This window comes from Coregonus lavaretus, assembly GCF_964263955.1.
Source record: "Coregonus lavaretus genome assembly, contig: HAP1_SCAFFOLD_10007, whole genome shotgun sequence".
NCBI classification, from domain to species: Eukaryota; Metazoa; Chordata; class Actinopteri; order Salmoniformes; family Salmonidae; genus Coregonus; species Coregonus lavaretus.
Genome location: NW_028156140.1, coordinates 1 through 10275, shown reverse-complemented (window position 1 = coordinate 10275; position 10275 = coordinate 1). Strand labels below are relative to the sequence as shown.

The 10275-nt window shown below is 48.6% G+C and overlaps 1 pseudogene across 1 annotated transcript; it reads left to right on the top strand.

The window, feature by feature from the left end:
* Positions 1-268: 268 nt before the first annotated feature.
* LOC311126744 (cartilage acidic protein 1-like) lies at positions 269-8243 on the top strand (annotated as a pseudogene). The gene is made up of 13 exons: positions 269-320; positions 582-719; positions 1218-1374; positions 1471-1605; positions 1794-1929; positions 2914-3050; positions 3324-3406; positions 3810-3910; positions 4464-4632; positions 5088-5233; positions 5535-5574; positions 7190-7339; positions 8131-8243. The product of its transcript is annotated as a cartilage acidic protein 1-like (transcript).
* Positions 8244-10275: the final 2032 nt, after the last annotated feature.

Here is a 10275-nt window from a genome sequence, read left to right as displayed (position 1 = left end):
GAGAGTTAGAGGGGGATGAAGTTAGAGAGAGAGTTAGAGGGGGATGGAGAGGAGAGAGCATTCAAGGCCATCATTGAGTACAGTTTACTGACCATAGGACTTACAGGCTATGCATAAATTACCCAATGTTCTCACCTACACCCATTCTTGGGTACAACGGCCCTAACCTGATCCTGAAGTTAGGGCTGTGGTCAAAGTAGTGCACTATCCAGGGAATAGGGTGCCATTTAGAACTATACCTACTAATGTTCTCTACTTCCATTCTCAGGTACAACGGTCCTAACCTGGTCCTGAAGTATGACCGTGGTCAGCGGAGGCTGGTGAACATAGCGGTGGCGACCGCAGCTCTCCCTTCTACGCCCTGAGAGACCCCTGGGGAACGCCATCGGGGTGACGGCCTGCGACGTAGACGGGGACGGGCGGGAAGAGATCTACTTCCTCAATACAAACAACGCTTACTCTGGTAAATAACAATATAACAGCTGGTAAACACAAACAACACCAACAACAATACTTAGCCGAGTAAACAACAACAACAACAATGCTTACTCTGGTAGTCAGTAACAATCTTCTTTTGGAAGGTCGTGGCCACATACTCTGACAAGCTCTTTAAGTTCCGTAACGGACGCTTCGAGGACCTGCTGGGTGATGACATCAACGTGCGCCGAGGAGTAGCCAATCGGATGGCAGGACGCTCCGTGGCGTGTGTGGACAGAAAGGTATGCAAACAATCAGTCTATCCATCTAATTATCCATCAATCAGTCTATCCATCTAATTATTCATGAATCAGTCTATCCATTTAATTATGAATCAATCAGTCTATCCATCTAATTATTCATGAATCAGTCTATCCATTTAATTATGAATCAATCAGTCTATCCATCTAATTATTCATGAATCAGTCTATCCATCTAATTATTCATGAATCAGTCTATCCATTTAATTATGAATCAATCAGTCTATCCATCTAATTATTCATGAATCAGTCTATCCATCTAATTATTCATGAATCAGTCTATCCATCTAATTATTCATGAATCAGTCTATCCATCTAATTATTCATGAATCAGTCTATCCATCTAATTATTCATGAATCAGTCTATCAATTTAATTATGAATCAATCCATCCTCTCACTATTTTCTCTGGCCATCTCTGTGTGTCTGTCTGTCGTCTATCTGTCTGTCCGTCTCTCCCCCCCTTTTCTCTCTCCTGTAGGGTACAGGGCGTTATGCTGTGTATGTAGCTAACTATGCCAGTGGTAATGTTGGTCCCCATGCCCTGATAGAGATGGACGAGGCAGCCAGTGACCTGGCCAAAGGCATCATCGCCCTGTCTGACGTAGCAGCACAGGCCGGGGTCAACAAGTACACAGGTACTAGACAAGAGTGAATGGAATAAGTGTGTGTGGGCTTACCCATCTCAAACCAATACCTTCTATATAATTTATCTGTTTGTCTCCTTCCACCAGGTGGGCGTGGTGTAGTGGTTGGACCAATCCTGAGCCAGAGCAGCTCTGACGTGTTCTGTGACAACGAGAACGGACCTAACTTCCTGTTCCGGAACAATGGAGACGGAACTTTCACTGACATGGTTCAACAGGCAGGTGTGTGTGTCCGAGGGTGGGTGTGTGTCGAGGGTGGGTATGTGTCGAGGGTGGGTGTGTGTCTAGGACAGGTGTGTGTGCCAAGGGTGTTTGTGTGTCTAGGGTGTGTGAGGAAGAAGAGATAATTGGGCCATAGCCATGATCTCTGCATAGTTGTTCTTATGACAGTGATGTGGCTCCCCCTGTAGGTGTGGAGGACCGCCACCAACACGGCCGAGGCGTGGCGCTGGCAGACTTTAACGCTGACGGAAAGACTGACATCGTCTACGGAAACTGGAATGGCCAGCACAGACTGTACTACAGGACAACAACCAGAGATTCAGGGTGAGGGAGGGGATGGATGGAGGGAGGGAGGGAGGGAGGGAGGGGATGGAAGGATTGGGGGAGGGAGGTGGCTGAGGGAGATAAGGAGGAATGGGACGTCATGGATGGGATGGATGGTTGGAGAGGAGTGGGATTGAAGGATGGATGGGAGAGGGAGGGAGGTAGTGGGATAGAGCAGAGGAAATGGGCTAAAAGGGAAGTGGATTAACCCTCTCTGTTCCCTCCCTCTCTCTATCTGTTCCCTCCCTCTCGCTCTCTCTTCTCCCTCCCCTCTCTTCTCTCTCTGTTCCCCCTCTCTCTCTCTCTCTGTTCCTCTCCTCTCTGTTCCCTCCCTCCCTCTCTCTCTCTGTTCCCTCCCTCTCTCTCTCTCTGTTCTCTCTCTCTCTGTTCCCTCCTCCCTCTCTCTCTCTCTGTTCTCTCTCTCTCTCTCTCTCTCTCTGTTCTCTCTCTCTCTCTGTTCCCTCCCTCCCTCTCTCTCTTGTTCCCTCCCTCTCTCTCTGTTCCCTCCCTCCCTCTCTCTCTCTGTTCTCTCTCTCGCACTCTCTCTCTCTCCCTCTCTCTGTTCCCTCCCCCCTCTCTCTGTTCCCTCCCTCCCCCTCTCTCTCTGTTCTCTCTCCGCTCTCTCTCTCTCTCCCTCCCTCCCTCTCCCTCTCTCTCTCTGTTCCCTAACTCCCTCTCTCTCTGTTCATTCCCCCCTCTCTCTCTCTCTCTCTCTCTCTCTCTCTCTCTCTCTCTCTCCCCCTCCCTCCCTCTCTCTCTCTCTCTCTCTCTCTCTCTCTCTCTCTCTCTCTCTCTCCCTCTCTCTCTGTTCCCTCCCTCCCTCCCTCTCTCTCTCTGTTCCCTCCCCCCTCTCTTCCTCCCTCCCTCTCTCTCTCCCTCTCTCTCTGTTCCCTCCCTCCCTCTCTCTCTCTCTATTCCCTCCCTCTATCCCTCTCTCTCTCTGTCTCTCTCTCTCTCTCTCTCTCTCTCTCTCTCTCTCCTCAGGACATAGCCAGTGGGCCATTCTCCTCTCCCTCTCCTGTGAGGACGGTCATTGCTGCTGACTTTGACAACGACCAGGAGCTGGACATCTTCTTCAACAACATCGCCTACAGAGGACACGCCCCCAACAGGCTCTTTAGGTACCTCTGACCCCTGACGCCAACTTTGACTTGAACTGTGAGATAATAACTGTGGGTGTGAGATAATAACTGTGGGTGTGAGATAATAACTGTGGGTGTGAGATAATAACTGTGGGTGTGAGATAATAACTGTGGGTGTGAGATAATAACTGTGGGTGTGAGATAATAACTGTGGGTGTGAGATAATAAGAAAAAGAGAGAGAGCGAGAGAGAGAGAGAGAGAGAGAGAAAGAAAGACCGTTTCTGAAATGTGTTGTCTGCCTGCTCCTCCAGGGTGGCCAGGAGGGCTGGTGCTGACCCCCAGATAGAGGAGCTAAACATAGGGGAGGCAGCAGAGCCACAGGGCCGGGGTACAGGTAACCACACCTTGCAGACTCATTATTTTGGTCCCTATACAACAGGGGAGTCAAACACTAGTTTCCTGGAGGACCGTGTATCAGCTGGTTTTGTTGTTGCCATGTCTAATTAAGACCTTGACAACCAGGTTAGGGGAGATCCTAACTCGTCAATGACCTTCATTTATCAATCAAACTAGGAGCGAAAACCTGGAGACACTCGACCCTCCAGGAATTGAGTTTGACACCCCTGTAATACAAGATTAATAAAGTATTCTCAAACTAATGTATTCTGTTTTTGCTGAGTATTGGTTAAAAACAGAAGTTACGACACACCCGGTTCAGGTGGTTCCCCTGGTTTACGAGGGCTAAACAGGCCCTGTTTTTGATTGGCCGTTTGATGTTTTGACTCTGTGATTGACAGGTGCCACGGTAACAGACTTTGACGGGGACGGTCAGTTGGACCTGCTGGTGGCTCATGGGGAGAGTGCCTCTCAGCCCATCTCTGTCTTCAAGGTCACTCAGGTCAGTCACTACCATAGAGGTAGAGAGAAGGCACATCATTGCATCTTTGCCATAATGGCTTCTGTGACAGCACAGGCAGCGCCATTGATGACTACCTCTATTTTAAAGTAGTCAATTTTCGTCTTATTTTGGGTATTATTATTATTTTTTAACTGTAAAGCTAATATTGGTGATTTACCATCAGTGCTTGAGTCCTGATCCTGCTACAACGGGTTCTATCCATCCAGACCCCTCTTTCTCTCTATGTTCACTACCTCATTACTGCTCCCTGGTGGAGAGTTACTGCAAGCAGATGAGATTTCATTTAGATATTTTGATGCAAGACGATGATTACAAATCAATATGTTAACTCCTTGTTTATTATCATATTTATATGGAAGGAAGGAAGGAAGGAAGGAAGGAAGGAAGGAAGGAAGGAAGGAAGGAAGGAAGGAAGGAAGGAAGGAAGGAAGGAGGAGAGGATGTACTCTCAAGTGTTTGAACAGGGCCCATGATATCATCCGACATATTCCTGACCCCATCACCTTTACCCCCTGATATTTGACCCTGACAGGGCTCGTCCAATCACTGGCTGCGTGTAATCCCTCGCACGCGGTTCGGCTCCTTTGCCCGTGGGGCCCGAGTCACGGCCTACACAAATCAGAGCGGGGCTCTCACACGCATCATCGACGGAGGCTCGGGGTACCTCTGTGAGATGGAGCCTGTCGCCCACTTCGGACTGGGTAACTTCCTGTTTGTGTCCCATTTACGGCCCAATCCCAAATGGACCCCTAGACCCTACGCCCTATGCACTTGTAGAGATCTGAGAGGTTTTGACAGGTGCAGTCAATATGATAATTGCTTCAATTTCCCCTCTGGCTATGAGGTGGAAGTTTTGCCATATTGCTTATACCAATCGAATCCTCTCAGATCTCCACAAGTGCATGGGGCACAGTGAAGGCTGCAGAGGGAAGGACGGCTCATAATAATATCTGAAACGGTGCAAATGGAATGGCATCTAATGTGTTTGGTGTATTTGATACCATTCCACCTGTTTCGCTCCAGCCATTACCACAAGCCCATCCTCCCCAATTAAGGTGCCACCAACCTCCTGTGCAGTAGACATATCGTAGACATATTAGCTAGGAGTTCTGGATAGCTTCTGTATTTATCTTCCTTTCTTCACATTGGCTCACAGGCAAGGACGAGGTCACCGTGGTGGAGGTCTATTGGCCGGATGGCCGTTCCGTGGCCCGCCCACTGCAGCCTGGTGATATGAACTCTGTGATGGAGATTGGCTACCCTAAAGAAGGGGAGGAGTCTGTGCTGACCCCTGATACCCAGGTACGCACCACGGACCTACACCATGACATATGAACTATGACCCTGGCTAATGTTTCAGCCAACCCATGACCAGTGACTACATTCTTACCCCTTTATGACAACAGTAGTATTGTATTTCTGTTTTATTACATCGTATGGATATTTCTAACCGTTTGACTTCTTTCTCCCAAGACCATCAAATGAAATACACGTGTAGTTGTTCACTAGTAGTTATTCAGTGGTTGATGATTCAGCCTTTCTGTTACCATTCAAAATGGTGGAGCTGGATGTGTCTTTGAACTGACGTTCTGGTCTTTTTCAGTGTGGGGAAGGATTCCTTGTCAAGAATGGCCGCTGTGCAGGTATGTAGATCTCTGTCTTGTCTGGCAGAGAATAGATGGAATATAACATAACACTTACAATATAGTAAACATACAGATTAATAAATGAAGTTCTCGCTCTCTCTCTCATTCTCTCTCCTCTCTGGCCCTCTCTCTATCTCTCTCGCTCTGTCTGTATATCTGTCTCTCTCTTTTCCCCTCCTCTCTCTCTCTCCCTCCCTCCCTCTCTCTGCAGGTATATGAGGGCAGTGAATGAGATACCTTGAAGCAACATAAGAAATATGCCTTGTCATCGAGATAATGTATACTGTCAAAGACAGATGATACTCCATATTGTTTTACTCATTTGAACCACAGTAGATTATCTCTGTTTTTCTTTGATCTTTCATAAGTGTCCTCTTCTCTGTGAAACCTTTTGATTTTTCTACTTTTCTTTGTTTCTCTTGAAAATACGTTTTTTTTCCCTCTTTTTGCTAATTTATTAGAATTAGTTGAAGAATAATCAACCATCCCAAATAAATCAATAAAACAACATTGATGGAATCCAACAATCTTTTCAAAGCACAAGATCTTATCAGTAATCAATTATTCCCATACATTTTCCATCCCTCCATCTGACCCCTCTCTTCACCCTCCCCCGTCTCACTACCTCACGCCTCACTATCCCTCCCCCCTCTCTTCACCCTCCCCCGTCTCACTACCTCATGCCTCACTATCCCTCCCCCCTCTCTTCACCCTCCCCCATCTCACTACCTCATGCCTCACTATCCCTCCCCCCTCTCTACACCCTCCCCCGTCTCACTACCTCATGCCTCACTATCCCTCCCCCCTCTCTACACCCTCCCCCGTCTCACTACCTCATGCCTCACTATCCCTCCCCCCTCTCTTCACCCTCCCCCGTCTCACTACCTCACGCCTCACTATCCCTCCCCCCTCTCTACACCCTCCCCCGTCTCACTACCTCACGCCTCACTATCCCTCCCCCTCTATTCACCCTCCCCCCGTCTCACTACCTCACGCCTCACTATCCCTCCCCCTCTCTGCACCCTCCCCCGTCTCACTACCTCACGCCTCACTATCCCTCCCCCCTCTCTACACCCTCCCCCGTCTCACTACCTCACGCCTCACTATCCCTCCCCCTCTATTCACCCTCCCCCCGTCTCACTACCTCACGCCTCACTATCCCTCCCCCTCTCTGCACCCTCCCCCGTCTCACTACCTCATGCCTCACTATCCCTCCCCCCTCTCTACACCCTCCCCCGTCTCACTACCTCACGCCTCACTATCCCTCCCCCCTCTCTACACCCTCCCCCGTCTCACTACCTCATGCCTCACTATCCCTCCCCCCTCTCTGCACCCTCCCCCCGTCTCACTACCTCACACCTCACTATCCCTCCCCCCTCTCTTCACCCTCCCCCTGTCTCACTACCTCCCCCCTCTCTTCTCCCCCACCAACCACCTTGGCCCTCCCCTGCCCCGTGCCAGATGACAACTAGTGAATCAGACACTCTCTTTCAAGAAAATATTTAGTTGATCAAAATATTTTATCAACCAAATGTTTTGGGGGGGATGAAATCCATAACACCTTTGCTCCACTTTGACCCCTCCCCCCCACCTTAACCCTCCCTCCCCCCAGACAACAACGAGTGTAAGCAACAGGGTGGGCCCCCAGTGTGCCCTAAGAACCGTCCAGTCTGCATCAACACCTACGGCCACTATAACTGTGGCACCAGGAAGACATGTGCCAGGGGCCACAAGCCCACCAAGGACGGGAGGGCATGTGTGGGTGAGTAGAGATGGAGGGATGGATGGAGGGGACTGATGATATGCATGATGTTCTCCTACTTCTCTCCCTCGTTCCCTCTCCCTTCACCTACCAACAGTACCCACTCATTACCCCCCTCAGACTAACCCTAGACAGTACCCACTCATTACCCCCCTCAGACTAACCCTAGACAGTACCCACTCATTACCCCCCTCAGACTAACCCTAGACAGTACCCACTCATTACCCCCCTCAGACTAACCCTAGACAGTACCCACTCATTACCCCCCTCAGACTAACCCTAGACAGTACCCACTCATTACCCCCCTCAGACTAACCCTAGACAGTACCCACTCATTACTCACCTCAGACTAACCCTAGACAGTACCCACTCATTAACCCCCTCAGACTAACCCTAGACAGTACCCACTCATTACCCCCCCTCAGACTAACCCTAGACAGTACCCACTCATTACCCCCCTCAGACTAACCCTAGACAGTACCCACTCATTACCCCCCTCAGACTAACCCTAGACAGTACCCACTCATTACCCCCCTCAGACTAACCCTAGACAGTACCCACTCATTACCCCCCTCAGACTAACCCTAGACAGTACCCACTCATTACCCCCCTCAGACTAACCCTAGACAGTACCCACTCATTACCCCCCTCAGACTAACCCTAGACAGTACCCACTCATTACCCCCCTCAGACTAACCCTAAGTACGTAGTCTGACCTCTTGTTTTCTTTCTCGCTCTCCTCCCTCCTCTCTCTCTCGCTCTCTCTCTCTCCCATCTCCATCTCTCTGCAGCTGTAGCTCCGTTCTTCCAGGGGGTCCGCTCTGCCTCATCCCCCCGGCCAGGGCACCTCCTCTTTGGGCTCTCCCTCCTGTCTCTACTGGCCCTCTCCATGGTCTGGATGGAGGTATGAGGCTAGGGGCCCCGCAGTCACATGCCTCCATGGGGATTGCTTGACTGAGTCCCAAATTGTACCCTATTCCCTATATAGCACACTACTTTTGATCAGAGCCCTGGTCAATCCCTATTGAGAGCACTACTTTCGACCACAGCCCTCCCACAGACTCCAATGATGCTCCAGGAGGGTGAAGGTCCTACCGGATTAACTTTGACATTTATGCTGCAAGAGGGCGTGACCCATGACCCCTCAACTCTGGACAACTGTGCACTTCCTTTTTTGGTGGGTTTGCCATGCTCAGTTGGACCAGATAGTAAGACGTTCGGCAATCATTATCTGTGATGGTCTGAAGAGTCAGCAAGTGAATGGGAATGGAAAGTTTACGCATGTTGTCTGTAACAGTTTGAAAACTGTGTGATAATGAATGTAATCTTGGAAACCCAGAACTAAAATCTCACATAATTGCGTCGATGCTCATTTAGGTTCTGGGGAGAGATGTATGAGATAAGATACGAATGAGACTAGAGAAGTCAATTCAACGTTTATTACACGTTGATTCAGCGTAATTTCATTGAAATTATGTGGAAACAACGTTGATTCAACCAGTGGGTATTTTCCTTGACACAGTGAAAAAGAACGACATTTATCTTAAAATGGAGTGGTGGTTGAGCAGTATTTATTTATCAAAGTTCTTCTTATCATGTGTATCAAACAACAACAACAACAACAACAACAACAAGCATTATGAAGGTTCCTGATCTATACTTTTGCATAAACATGTCACAGATTAAAAGAAAAAGGCAGATACTTCACATCAGGAAATAATTTAGTTTTGGCAGTTTATGGTTCTTTGGAGGAGGGTTTGTGTAGCAAAAAAAGGAAGGAGTGTGTGTGTGAGTGTGTGTGTTGTGTGTTTGTGCGCGTGCATTTTAAACCGATAATGATCGAGATCTTAATTTTTGTGTTCGTGACCACTGGTCCTGTTGCAGGCTTTTGTTCCAGTCCAGCACTAAAACACCAGGACCAGGACTGAAGAACACTGTTAAAGGATGCTACATACTCTATACAAGTAGCTGTGTATTTGCATAATATAGATCTAGGAGAGTTGGTGGTTCAGCACTGTGACACCAAGAGGTTAGTTGGGTTGAGGAGTGGATGATGCAAGATGCATTATGACAGTGACCAGTGACAGATGGTACCAGAGCCATTTTATACAGGCTAAAATATATGTCTCTGGGTGGAACTAGCTACATTCATCTGTGTGCTACTATCAGGCCATCCACGTGGTTTACATCTCAGCTGAGCTATGTAGTACTGGGTCCCAAATGGCACCCTATTCCCTATATAGTGCACTACTGGGGTCAAAAGTAGTGCACTATACAGGGAATAGGGTGCCATTTGGGACGCGGCCTAGCTCTCCTACAGTACATATCTGTGTTAGAAGTCTGGGTCGTAGGCCTATTCACAAGACACCTAACGGTAGAAAACAAACTGAAAACAGTGGAGGGATTACCTGAAACTTGTCCAATAAGAAATGTTTGTTTTCGTTTCCCCACTGGCAGAACGTTTCGCTACGGTGTGCATTCATGAATACAGCCAGGTGGGTAGTACTCCATCACCGCTCCGTCTCAAATGACACCCTATTCCCTATCTAGGACACTACTATCCTCCATAAAGTGCACTACTTTTCACCAGAGCCCCAAACTAGTGCACTATATGGGGAATAAGAGGATGTGCGTCCCAAATGCCACCCTATTCCCTATCTAGTGTCTTTTTTTTAAAAAACAGTGTCCGAAAAGGGTGCCATTTGGGAGGTATCCTAAATGTAATTTTGAATCATCAGTATTCCACAACATTGATAGATTCGGCTTGATCCGATCCATGTGGTTCAGTTGCAATCGAGTGTCTGGTCAGTCAGCTCCAGTTTGTTGTGGTCAGGGCCATTGTGGTTGTGGTAGGCGAGGTGAGGCCTACCCAGTCACCAAGCAATGCTGTCGGGGTGTTCTCTAAGTGACCAGGGAGGGTAGAGCTCCAGGGATCA